The 13,324-nt window shown below is 44.9% G+C and overlaps 2 protein-coding genes across 14 annotated transcripts in view; one reads left to right on the top strand and one right to left on the bottom strand.

Annotated features, from left to right (window-relative positions):
* The window catches only part of NRG4 (neuregulin 4), a 70,926-nt gene that overhangs the window by 28,958 nt on the left and 28,644 nt on the right, over positions 1 to 13,324 (bottom strand). For 2 of the 8 annotated variants that reach the window (XM_053402687.1, XM_053402684.1), the window contains exon 2: positions 1,710 to 1,844. The exons of 3 other annotated variants lie outside the window; for them this stretch is intronic. The gene's annotated coding sequence lies outside the window, so the exon portion shown is untranslated. Of the gene's footprint in view, positions 1 to 1,709; positions 1,845 to 9,272; positions 9,341 to 10,738; positions 10,919 to 13,324 lie in introns of those variants that run through there. 3 more of the 8 variants (XM_053402686.1, XM_053402688.1, XM_053402689.1) reach the window with 3 other exon arrangements.
* Positions 10,365 to 13,324, top strand: part of TMEM266 (transmembrane protein 266) — a 92,439-nt gene continuing 89,479 nt past the window's right edge. For 3 of the 6 annotated variants that reach the window (XM_053402655.1, XM_053402660.1, XM_053402657.1), the window contains exon 1: positions 10,365 to 10,642. The gene's annotated coding sequence lies outside the window, so the exon portion shown is untranslated. The remainder of the gene's footprint in view (positions 10,643 to 13,324) is intronic. The other 3 variants (XM_053402659.1, XM_053402658.1, XM_053402654.1) reach the window with 1 other exon arrangement.

The raw sequence follows: 13,324 nt of genomic DNA, 5'->3' as shown, positions 1-13,324 counted from the left end.
TACTACCAGAGGTGGTAGTAATTTCTGTACATGGTACTATTCTCTTACCAACTTTAATATATCAGTCCCTCACAAACTATAAAGTATAATAAATAAGCATTCCAAATCTCTGCAAGTCAATAGATTGTATTCAGCTAAGTTTTACTCAGAGCAGACCCACTGAAATTAAGGGACCCATGTCATGTCCATTAATCTCAGTGGGCCTGCTCTGAGTATGGCTAATATTGTATATATCCCTATATGCTCCTCCCCCTGAACCACATTGCTTCAGAAACGCTCTTAAGAGTGGTTAACCAAATATTTGACCTAGAGTGTCCAGATGGAGCTGTTTCTGCATCGGGAGGATTTATGGCCTCTGATAAGTGAACAGACTTCAGACAACCCCAATGCTGCGTGTCTACAGAAGGATGAGCGAGCTCATGCCACTATCATCCTGGGTTTGGAGGACAGCTAACTCGTCAACGTGAGGGCGTTGCTGAAGCTAAGCAGAGCCAGCAAGCATTGAGAGACATTTATGTTAAGGCTACAACAGCAGCAAATACCACCTGCTAGCTATAAAGAAAACATTTGTGGAGCTGCAGGAACAAGACATTGCAAAGGTGTACGTCATACCGCCAACCCTAAATGAAAGTTGGGACAATTTTGTTATGAGCCTGGAGGCGATGCCTGAAGAAAATCTTTCCCTTGGCAAAATGGGTAGGGCTGTAGCTCATTGGCAGGGGACATCCATTGCTTGCAAAAGGTTCCATTTTAAATCCCCTGTATCTCCAGGTTGGGCTAGGAAAGAAGTTTTCTGAAACTGCAGGGCCAAATAAATACTGTTGATGGGGGCACTGAGGCTGCGAAAGAGTGACTTACCAAATGCCATATAGTGAATTCAAAGCAAAGACTTAAGCAGCAGACTTCTTGATTCATGGCTCAGTCAGTCTCTTAGCTAAGCTGCATTTCAGGGTTAAATGCAATAGCCAAATCAAACCAGTTTGCATTTGTTACAGGGAAATTGGAAGGGGGAGGAGAGACCTCCCCCACACTCTGAGCCTTGTCTCTCCACACTATGAGGCAAAGATGAAGAGCCTCCACTGCACATTACAAAATGTAGCAATTCATTGATAAATGTATCTATGTACAGGATCAATGGGAAAACTTTAGAAATTCATAAGAAATCACATCATTGTATCAATCTTCTCAGTTCCAATGGCATTTAGGACCCAGGGAAGTGAGGTATAATCCCCAAGATGTACAGTCAGGTCTGCAGGGCCTTCCCAAGGAGTCATGACTGGTGATATTCTGCCCTCAAAGTGTCAGACAGATAACCGTCTCAATCCCAATGCCTACCCACCCTAAAGTAGGATGAAGCCACAAGACAAAGGGGTGTATTTGACGAGTGTAACCCCCTGCAATGCAGATATCTCAGATAGAGTATCCGTGACAGGTGGCCTTCCACCCTCTGCTTAAAAACCTCCAATGAAGGAGAGCCCACCACCCCATGAGGGAGATAATTCCACTGTCAAACAGCTTTTACTGTCAGAAAGTTCTTTCTGCTGTTTAGTCGGAATCTCCTTTCTTGTAAACTTGAAGCCATGGGTTCAGGTCCTACCCTCCAGAGCAGTGGGGGGAAAGTGTGCTCTATCCTACATGTGACAGCCCTTAATATCTTTGAAGATGGCTATTATATCTCCTCTCAATCTCCTCTTTTCCATGCTACATACCCAGATCCTCATATTGCTTGGTTTCCAGTCCCTTGATCATCTTGGTTGCCTTACTCTGCACATATTCCAGTTTGTCAACATCCTTCTTTAATTGTGCTTCCCAGAATTGGACACGGTATTCCAGGTGTGGTCAGGCTAAGACAGAATAGAGTGCACTATTACTTCCCTTGATTTGGACACTGTTCATGCAGCCTACAGTAGCATTAGCTTGTTTTGCTGCCAAAAAGAACATCTGATACCCACACATGTACACCAGTAGCCTGGGAGGTTCTGTTAGTTACTGCACCAAAAACAAACAAATGTATTATGACATAAGGCTGAATAAGAGCTTAATTGTCTCTTTGAGATAGACATTTAAAACATATTCTTTTACTGAAATAATTTAAACTATAAAGAAATAGAGTGATACAAAGAAAAAAGGGGGAAGTGAGGGAGAAAAACTAAAACATGTGCATAAGAAAGGGGGGGAAATATACAAAATTGAAATGTAATCTACTCCCATAAATTCTTATATAAATTGATATAGTGTTATTATCCTAATAGATACATTGGCTAATAGTGTATTACATTCTGTTTAAACTCATTCCGAATGTTGTCATATTTATCCAAACATCTGTTAAGTAGTCTGTTCATAAATTGCATGTGTTGTCATACTGTTGGTCCATGAATTAATGTTGATCATAGCTATTCAGCAGTATCAGACTCTTGGTCACTATTAGGGCATGTAGAATCCATTTTCATGTCCCATTGTTAGGTATATAGCTCAAAAGAGGTATATAGTTCAAAAGGTATATAGTTCAAAAGAATATTCTCCGCTGAAAGATTGAACTTTTTTCTGCACAGTCCAGCACTTTCTCCCAAAACTTGGTGTGTATAGAACACTGTACAAACATATGTTTCAGGGGGGCATTGTCCTTGCCACATCTCCAATACAGAGCTATCTTAGCTAGTCCTTCAATCCTTAGCTTGTCTTCAATGAGTTATCCCATTGTTCTAATATCTCAGGTGTCTCAGAAGCTGAGAGGGCTGCCAGCCCAAACACACTTCTTAGGCGATGTTGTAATTGAAGATATTGCCATTGGGCCGCATCTGATATTTTCTTCCTTATCTATCAGTCACCTGCTTCCATCTGATTTTTCCATACCATCTTTTTTGCAATTTTTAGAGTAGGGTTTCCTTAGAAAGTAAGTTTAGGATGTGAAAATGGATCAAATTTGTTTTTATTATTCTATATCCTTCTAATGTAGTTGTTTCCAGTCACCTGGGATTTCAAATATTTTTTCTGAGTATTGTCCAAGCAACCAAAGGTACTTATGCATATATTCCAGGGTTGCTCACGCTGGAAAATTGAGGCCAGCAGTAGCTTTCCAATATTTAATTTACTACATTAACAGTATATAAGCATAATTATCTAATTCTAAATTCAGAATTCTGAAACCACCTTCTTTAATTTCTAGCTGCATTCGCTGCAAGGCATTTCCTAATGAGGGTGTTTATCTTTGGAAATATGATCCAGATATAAAAACTGAAATCCCGTTCAGAATATAAGTGAATCTCAGAATAATATTCATTTTGAGAGCATTCACCATTCCCCAAAGGGTAAGGTTCAATGACTCCCAACTATCAATATCTGAAGAAAACTCTTATTAATTACTTTATATTAACTGTGACTGTGTTATATCTTTTCTGTGACTGTGTTATATCTTTTGGTATTAATATACCTAGATATTTAATAGATTCAGAACAAATCTGGAATTTTCATGGCCCTCTAGCAGCTATTGTGGCTCATTGACCAGAATTAAATTCTTGCAGTGTCTTGTCTGCCAGGAAGCATGGAATTAAACAGAATTATGCTCAAACAGTTTGTTGGGCTGCAGCGTAAGAAAAATATTAGAACTTAGCTGTACTTTAGATAAGAAAAATACTAAAATATACAAAATAAGCACAAGTTCCTTTTCATCAGAATATAACACAAATTAACGTTGAACAAAACACAAATTAATGTTGAACTGTGTATATTGGTCATTACTAAGGTTGACAGCAGATGATGAGCATCCTGGATACTCCTGTACCCTAAACACATTAACAGGCTAATTTCCCTCCTGAAAACCAGCTGCATTCAGTAGGGATGCATGAGTGCAACTGAGAACAGCTGTCCCATTATTTCTGAATGCCTGATTTCATACTGTAATCTGTAAATTAGTTGACAGATGTATAAAATCACATGTTCAGTACCTAGGGAACTCCCTAAAGATGTTCTAGAAGCATTATATATATACTATTTTTAAATGCCCCATGTACATTAAATATAGCAAGGATAGTCATTGCTCCTAAATAGTGATATTTGTTCATATTAAAGAGCCATAGACCAGAGTTCTTGCAGTTTCACCTCACCAACAAAACTCTCCAATCTCCATCATTATCATTATTAAGGTCTCAAAGCAATTTATAAGTTTAAAATACAGAGATACCAAAAACAACAACAGTAAAACAGTAAAATCATACACAGTATCAACCAGTGTTGATACACAGTATCAACCAACATTCAATAACAAGGAAAATATCATTTTCCACCCAATTAAAAGATGGACACAAAAAAACAGGACAAAAATGAAACCACACTGAGATTCAAATGTCTAGGAGAACAATAACACCTTTGCATGGTGCTTAAAAATGGACAAAGCTCATGCCAGGCAAACATCATTGGAAAAGGCATTCCACAGCTGAGGGACAGCAACTGAAAAAGCCTGTTCTCTCACTGCAACCCACGACACCTTTTTCAGAGGCGGCACGCGGAGAAAAGCCAGATGATGATTAAAAGGTCCAGGAAGGTTTGGACTGGGAAAGCCTATAATCGGGGTCCTGAGCTGTATAAAAAATTGTGTTTTATAGGTCAAAACCTGCACTGTGAACTGGGCTTGGAAAACAACTGGCAACCAATACAGTGAGACCAGAATTAGTATTATAGGCTACTACATCCTGGTTCCAATCAGTGATCAGGCTGCTGCTTCAGAGGCAGCTCCATGTATCACATTGCAGTTATCTAACTACGGGTTACCAGAACATAGACAACTAAAACTGCTTATCCTCACCCAGATAAGCGTTGCAGTTGTGCCATTAGCTGAAGCTGATGGAAGGCACCCTGTGCCCGAGAGCTAACTTGTGCCTCCATTGACTGGCAGTAACGTACCCAGAGGTAGCACACCTGATCCTTCAGGAAAAGTATGACCATATAAAGTTGCATCCCCCCTAATCCAGACTGAGTAACCACCATTTTAAAATGCCTAGTCACATCTGGACTGAGCGTTAGGGTTTTTTGTTTGTTTGTTTTTGCTTTCATCCAGTTCATAACTACAGCCAAGCACCAGTTTAGCACATTCCTTCATCACATTACAGTGGTACCTCGGGTTAAGTACTTAATTCGTTCTGGAGGTCTGTTCTTAACCTGAAACTGTTCTTAACCTAAAGCACCACTTTAGCTAATGGGGCTCCCGCTGCCGCTGCCCCGCTGCTGCATGATTTCTGTTCTCACCCTGAAGCAAAGTTCTTAACCCGAGGTAATATTCTGGGTTAGCGGAGTCTGTAACCTGAAGCGTATGTAACCTGAAGCGTATGTAACCTGAGGTACCACTGTATTCAGTCAACCCAGTGCTCCTTCCATTCCCTACTATATACTTGTAAAGCTTTGATTATGGAACAACATATAACTGAATTAACTTATTCAAAAACTACTTCTAATCATAGGCAATACACACAAAGCAAAAACAGTTTAGAAATCTGAGGTTGATGTGGTACTCAGAAATATATATATATCAAATTTTATGAGATTGTGACAATTTATCCCCACCCCTCTTTTTAATGTAATTTTGTATTGAGTTAGTTTTTTCTACTTAGTTTGGAGCTTACCCTGTGTAAACGGGTATTCTTTACTCCAATGGTGTAATCTTTCTCAGACAGCCACAAGGCAATCTGCTGAATCAACGTAATCTCTAAGCTGTACCATCTAATCTTGCAGCTGTTCTCTCTGCATGGTTATGCAATCTGCCCAGTGTGCATATATGAACAAGCAGGCAACATTTTAGCATTTTAAAATGCAGCTCTTTTAAAGCTTCTGCCATTCCCCATGGTGTGCCAATATGCCCTGTGTCAATTAATAATATGCTAGCCAGACTCTAAAACATGCATGTAAGTTGCACAAAACAACAGACATTGCTTTGTTAGAATCATGGAATTCTAGAGTTGGAAAGGACCGCGAGGGTCATCTAGTCCAACCCCCTGCAATGCAGGAATCTCAGCTAAAGTCTCCATGACAGATAACCTAACATCTGCTGAAAAATCTCCAAGAAAGGAGAGTCCACCACCTCCTGAATGTCGAACAGTCCTTACTGTCAGAAAGTTCTTCCTGAAGTTTAGTTGGAATCTCCTTTCTTGTAACTTGAATCCATTGGTTGAAGTCCTAGCTTCCAGAGCAGGAGAAAAAAGCTTGCTCAATCCTCCATGTGACAGCCATTTAGGTATTTTAAGATGTATCTCCTCTTTTCCAGGCTAAACATACCCAGCTCCTCAAAAGGCTTGGTTTCCGGACCCTTTTCATCTTGGTTGCCCTGCTCTGCACACATTCCAGCTAGTCAATATCCTTCTTAAACTGAGGTGCCCAGAAGCAGACACAGTACTCCTGCTGTGGTCTAACCAAGGCAGAATAGAGCGGGACTATTCCTTCCATACCCGGAAACTACAACTAATCCAGAATGCGGCAGCTAGACTGGTGACTGGGGGCGGCCGCTGAGACTGCATAACACTGGTCTTGAAAGACCTACATTGGCTCCCAGTACATTTCCGAGCACAATTCAAAGTGTTGGTGTTGACCTTTAAAGCCCTAAACGGCCTCGGCCCAGTATACCTGAAGGAGCGTCTCCACCCCCAGCGTTCTGCCTGGACGCTGAGGTCCAGCGCCGAGGGCCTTGTGGTGGTTCCCTCATTGCGAGAAGCAAAGCTACAGGGAACCAGGCAGAGGGCCTTCTCGGTAGTGGCACCCGCCCTGTGGAATGCCCTCCCATCAGATGTCAAAGAGAACAACTACCTGACATTCAGAAGACATCTTAAAGCAGCCCTGTTCGAGGAAGTTTTTAATGTGTGACATCTTAGTGTATTTTTGGTCTTTGTGGAAGCCGCCCAGAGTGGCTGGGGAAACCCAGCCAGATGGGCGGGGTACAAATAATAAATTATTATTATTATTATCTTCAGGAGAAGAAAAGCCTAAGGAGCAAACCCTACATAAATGCGGAGTGCAATCCCTAAGATGGTTGGATAGCACCTTGTACACCTCATTCTGGCAACTCCCGCAGCCAAGCTGGTGCCAAATGTATTGCTCTGCTTTCTTTTGGACCACATCAGCCAGGCCGCATTGGAGGGCAGGGAATCTTCTTGTCTGGCCAGTCCAGGACCTCCATACACATTACCCAGGCTTGTGCTGCTAACACAGAAGAAACAATGTGGAAGGCAGCAGTTACAATTTACAGGTCTCTGCAGTCAAAGCGGCTGCTGTTATTCTCCAGTGGTTTAACTTCACCCCCGGAGGCAGACTCCATTGTTTCTTGAGAAAGACGGATACCAACAACAAATTACTTCCCTTGAATGGTATACTATACCATTGATGCTGTTGTTGCTGCCTAGAATAACAGTTTTTTATGCTGCTGCATCATACTGTTGACTCATGGCAAACCTTTGGTCTACTAAGACCCCTAGATCCTTTTCACATGTACTGCTGGCAAGCCAAGCGTCCCCCATCTTATATTTGTGTAGCTTGTTTTTCCTGCCTAAGTGCAGAACCATTCATTTGTCCCTACTGGAATTCATTTTGTTTGTTTGGAACGTGTTCTCCAATCTATTACGGTCATTTTGAATTCCAATTCTGTCTTCTGTGGCATTGGCTACCCCACCCAATTTGGTGTCATCTGTAAACTGGATGAGCATCCCCTCAATTCCTTCATCCAAGTCGTTGCAAACCTTCATTCTGAGCTCTGGCCCATCTGACTTTCTCCCTACAACTGTTTGCTATTTGTATACACTCTTCCTTTCTGATTTCTCCTTTCTTCCATTTCTTATACATAGCCTTCTTACATCTCAGTTCCTTATGCAACCAAACCAGTTTCTCTAGATGTCTCTCACTTCTCTTGTAGAATTATGTTATTTGAATGGATCCAGTATGTATCAGTTACTGTCCGAAGTATGGTAACAACAAAGTCCATTATATTACTAGATCCCTTTATACAACTCATGTATTTTATAATGAAGCGATAATAAAACATGCTACAGAAAAAAGTTTGATTATATCACGAGACAAATCTTCTACTTAAAAGCAACTCCAACCAGACCCACCCCCCAAAGTCAAATCCTGTTTGATTTTGTCCTTTTCTGACCTCAACATTTAGATTAAACTCGTTTAGTGATGTATAAAAAGGTAAAGGTAAAGGACCTCTGACAGTTAAGTCCAGTTGCGAATGACTCTGGGGTTGCGGAGCTCATCTCACTTTACTGGCTGAGGGAGCCAACGTTTGTCTGCAGTTTTTCTCGGTCATGTAGCCAGCATGACTAAGCCGCTTCTGGCGAAACCAGAGCAGCGCACGGAACCGCTGTTTACCTTCCCACCTATTTATCTACTTGATAGTAGCTCACACCGCCGAGGGGATTCGAACCGCTGACCTTCCAATCAGCAAGCCCTAGGCTCAGTGGTTTACACCACAATGCCCTTAGTGATCCATGTTGTTTAGTCGTTTAGTCGTGTCCGACTCTTCGTGACCCCCTGGACCAGAGCACGCCAGGCACTCCTGCCTTCCACTGCCTCCCGCAGTTTGGTCAAACTCATGTTCGTAGCTTCAAGAACACTATAGTGATGTATAAAGGTAAAGGGACCCCTGACCATTAGGTCCAGTCATGACCGATTCTGGGGTTGTGGCGCTCATCTCGCTTAATTGGCTGAGGGAGCCGGCGTACAGCTTCCGGGTCATGTGGCCAGCATGACTAAGCCGCTTCTGGCGAACCACAGCAGCGCACGGAAACGCCGTTTACCTTCCCACCGGAGTGGTACCTATTTATCTACTTGCACTTTGACGTGCTTTCGAACTGCTAGGTTGGCAGAAGATAGTGAAATATAAATATATAAATTCTAGTTATGTATGGAAGCTTTCATCAGCTATTAAGTCCTGATAAATTCAGTTAGATTTACCGTACTCCCAATAAATTGAATGGAGGATTGTGGCCTTAGACCTGGCATCTAGTTAGTTTTGCTCTAGGGCAGAGGTTTTCAACCTTTTTGAGTTCACGGCTCCCCTGACCAACTACCTTCTTTCTGCGGCTCCCCCAGGGGGCTCTGGAGGCGTTAGGTCACCCCTCGCCTGCAGCCCCTCACCCCTTTCTGAACACCCTCCCTTGTGTTGAGACACGCCAAAGAGAGGAGCTTCCTGACGCCTCCCCCCCCCAGGGGCCTGGGAAGAGGGTGGCTCCAGCCTTAGCAGCCCAACAGAGACTGGCCAAAGGTGAGCGTGAGACCAGCACCTTACTCACCTTGGGAGGCAGCAGCGGGCGCCACTGGGCCTGCATGGCAGAGTCTCCCCTTCAGCACCAGACCCTCAGCTCCCAGGCAGGCCTTGCATGCAGCAAGCACAAGGCAGGCCAGCACAGCACTGCCTGCCTGCCTGGCCTCCCCCTTGTCCAGCCAGGGCTGGGCTCCCTCGCCCGCTGGCTTCCTTCCTCCAAGGCCGCCTCAGCTCCTGGCACCCAGCACCCCCTGGCCAGCCCTAAGGGCACCCTTTGCCCACAGAACTTGTAGCCAGGGCTGCTGCAACAGCCAGAGGCAAGAGGGCATCCGAGGAGGGAGGGAAGAGGGAGGGAGGCCAGGGTTGCCCGCAGCCCCCCGGCCATCCTTCAAGGCGCCCCAGGGTGCCATGGCACACGGGTTGGAAACCACTGGCTTATCCCACCATTCTCCGCCCCACTGGCGGAGGGCTGGTGGCAATTAGCTTAGCTTGTTGCTAGGCTCTGAATTTTTACATTAGGACTTTGTAAGTAAACTTGCTGCTAAGAGCAACAACCTTCAATAAAAAGAGAATTTGAGTCAGCTGTGGGCAGATTTTCTTACACCTGTTGACAACTGCAAATAGTCCTCGTTTCATTTAATTACTTATAAATATTACATGAGGGCCCGTTTGGGATGGGAGGGTAAACATACAAATATTCCATGCCAGAGAAAAGAGAAGAAAGAAAGAAACAAAAGCCCCACCCTTGTAGTGGGGCTTAAGTAATGGTGGCACCAGTTTGGCTATTTTATTCATGTTGACAGCTTTTGTGACTTCCAGGTGCCAGGCGGGGGGGGGGCGTCGTGGGACAGTGAGAAGCCTCCCGGCCTCTCTTCCCGCCTAAACCTGAGGCGAAGGCGAGCCCCCCCCCGGCGAGGCCTCCCCTCGGCAACCGCCAATCCCCTTCCTCGCCCCGCCCCTTTCTCCTCAGCCTTACTATTACTACCAAGCCCTCCGCCCGCCGCCTCCATTGGGCCGCCAGAGTCCACCACGTGACCCGCGGGAGCGCCCCGCCCGCCGCGCAGCGGGTTTGTTTCCAAGGCGACCGACGGGCGGGAGGGAAAGAGGAATGGCGGGGGGGGGGACTCCTTCCCTCCCGCCCCGCAGAAGGAAGCGCGGGCTCGTCGGCTGAGGGAAGGCGGCGGGGGCGGGAGTGTGGAGGAGAAGGGGCTGGCGCATGCGTGGTGGCGCTGGAACCCTGGACCTCGGAGGGAGAGGGCGCGCGCACGTGCGTGTGGCTCGGCGCTCGCTCGCGCGCCGCTTAGCCTGATCCTTCGGAGCTGCAGCTGCTCTTGCAGCAGCCGAGGAGAGCGGCTTCCCGTTAGGCTTCTCGGGCGGCCGCGGCGGCCCCAGCAGCAGGTACGTGGCTCCTTTGGGGCGGGGGGTTTCCTGCCCCCCCTCCTTCCCCCCCACCTCCCGGCCTCTCCCGGCCTCTGCAAAGGCGCACGTGCTCACCTGCTGCAATGGGAGGCGCTGGGGTCCCCAATCCCGATTGCACTACCGAGCCCTGCAAAAGGGGGGGGTCCAGGGTGACAGCGGAGCATCCACCCCCCCCGAATTGCGCCTGGGGTGCGTGTGTGCGCGCGAGAGGGAAGCCCCTCCGGCTGGCCGAGCTGGGCAGGGGGCTTCCTGTGCCAAGGAGCCCGGCATTCCCCACTGCAGAGGAGGAGGAGGCGGCAGGCGGCGGACGAGCACCGTGCGAGTGTCATGGTGGCGGGGATATCCTGTCTGCTAAGGTGCAAGGCATCCCTTTCGTGAGGGACGGACATATTGCACATGAAGAGGCTGTATTAGTGGAGGAAGAGGGATGGGGACTGGCTTGTTAGGAGTGCCTGGGACTCCCTTCTACAAATTTTGTTTTCTTAAAAGCAGGCATTTCTCATGTGAGGATCTGCACCACAAGCCGGGGATTCCCTGTTGCCTCCCAAATGCAGTTCATACTTGACGTTGCTTTGGGGTGAGATGCTGAGCACCCTTCCCTTCAGTCCAAACTCATTCTTAAAGCTGCAGAGTTAAAAAGATTAGGGCAATGAATTGTCCCTTCCATCAGCTTATACATAAAAGGTGCATATTTCTGTGGTGGAGGACCGGTCATCATTTTATCCTGTTGCCACTGTGGTGGTGCTGAACTCCATGGGATTCTTTTAAGTGTGGCCACTGCAACACTTTCTCCAGAAGAAGAAGAAAAGAATACAGTGTATGGTTTTCCCCAAGGGAGACTGTTTTCCTTCATCTTTCTTTCTCTGTACCAGATTGCAAATCTCACCACAGCAGGGAACAGGAGGAGTGCATGCTTTATGAGCCATTTATCTGCAAAAAGGTGATGAGGTACCCTTTGCCAAAGTGTGTTAGGGAGGCATTCCTCTCTGCCCATTGAATTTTTTGTAGGTTCTCTCTGGTTACCTACATACTTGAAAGAGAAATATGAATTTACTGCTTCTCAAGTTCATAGAGTTGATTATGTGGCAAGTAAGCAGCCCTTTGCTTTGTCACTGTAAAACAATATGCATGTCAGGGTGGGTCTAGTGAGAAGTTCATGAATTTTCCTATGGAAGTGTATGTAGGACAGATCCTACTGATGTAGTACTTCTTTGGAATTCATTCATGGGCGTAGCCAGGATTTATGTTAGGGGGCAGAACCTTAGTTAAGTATTTTTATTGATTTAATTGATGGAGGGCAGCTGCCCCCTTGAGTTATGCCCATGAATTCATTGTGGGTTTTTGTATACAAGCTTGGTTGGCCTTTTGGGGAGGCTTGAGGGAATCCTTTGTGTTTAAGAGAGGTGACTTTTGATGACTTGTTAAATGAGTGGTACTTGAAAGTCAACTGCTATGATCCTAGTGATGTTTTTCCTACAGTGAGGGTAGTGGGAAGAGGTAAAACAACAGAATTCTATATGACAGGGAAACAGATTGTTTTGGAGGTCTCCGCCTTGGGCTTAACTGTAGTTGGTAATTCAGTTATTTCCTAAAACTCTGTTTTACATGAAACTAAGAGGAGAGCTTTCCTTAATGTCTGACTCTAAAATAAGACATTTTGAGTTACTTCATGTTGAAAGCTCTTCTTCTTAAAAAGGTGCATGACTAAGGGCATTTCTGCACAGCAACGGGCTGTTTAGTGCAATAAATATGCTTTGCTGTGCACTTGTTGCACATGGATTTGGGTTGCAGAGCCTCTCAAAGTGAATGGTAGCATACCTCTTTATTTTCATTTGCCTCTTTTTAGTTTTTCTGAGTGGCCTTGACATGCTTTTCTTTTGCATTGAAAATTAATTTGCAACAATACATTGGCCTGCATTAATAAAGATTGCTCACTGACTTTCAAAGACCTAATTTAATGATATATTGGTTCCTTGGTATTTGGGTAACAGTCTGATTTATGTGTCCTTAACCACACTAGTTTATGTAATATAGGCTGAATTTGGGGGGGGGGGGGACACAACACCAACCAAACGAAAGCTAAACTTGACAAAGGACCAAGTTGGAGCGCATCAGAAGGTAGTTAGACTTTGTGCAACTCTTCTTCATTTTGACCTGCTTCTCTTTATGTGAACACAGTATTGCTTTTGATTCTGCAGTGCTAGCCCTTGCACATCCTGGCTGTATTTATTTATTTATTTTAGCTTAGGTTTGCTGATATGCAGAACTAATGTACCTGCATGTCTGCCTGCACACACATATGTACCAAAGGGTGGCTTGGGCCATGGGTCTGGCAAGTTATTTGCTCTGATCAAGTACCCAACTGAAAGACAACTCTAGATCTGTGACTCTTGGAATACTTAATTACATATTGATCTTGTCAGCAGTTTTCATTTATCATGCAGTAACTTGTCTTTTAAATTTTACTGTTGCCTACCATCAACAATGTAAGTTATCACTTGGGCAAATATCTGCTGATTAGCTAGCAAATAAATGCCATCTTGACTGTGAGACTGTAGGTCTAAATTGCTTTTACCTAGATTAAAATGCAATAGTGACCTCCTAATTAGCAATCTCTTCACATGAGAAAAATACTCCCATGAGGCATTTGCTTCTTCCTAT

Source organism: Podarcis raffonei, chromosome 9 (assembly GCF_027172205.1).
Source record: "Podarcis raffonei isolate rPodRaf1 chromosome 9, rPodRaf1.pri, whole genome shotgun sequence".
Taxonomy (NCBI): domain Eukaryota; kingdom Metazoa; phylum Chordata; class Lepidosauria; order Squamata; family Lacertidae; genus Podarcis; species Podarcis raffonei.
Note: the sequence above shows the minus strand (reverse complement) of the source record. Positions and strands in the feature narration are given on the sequence as shown.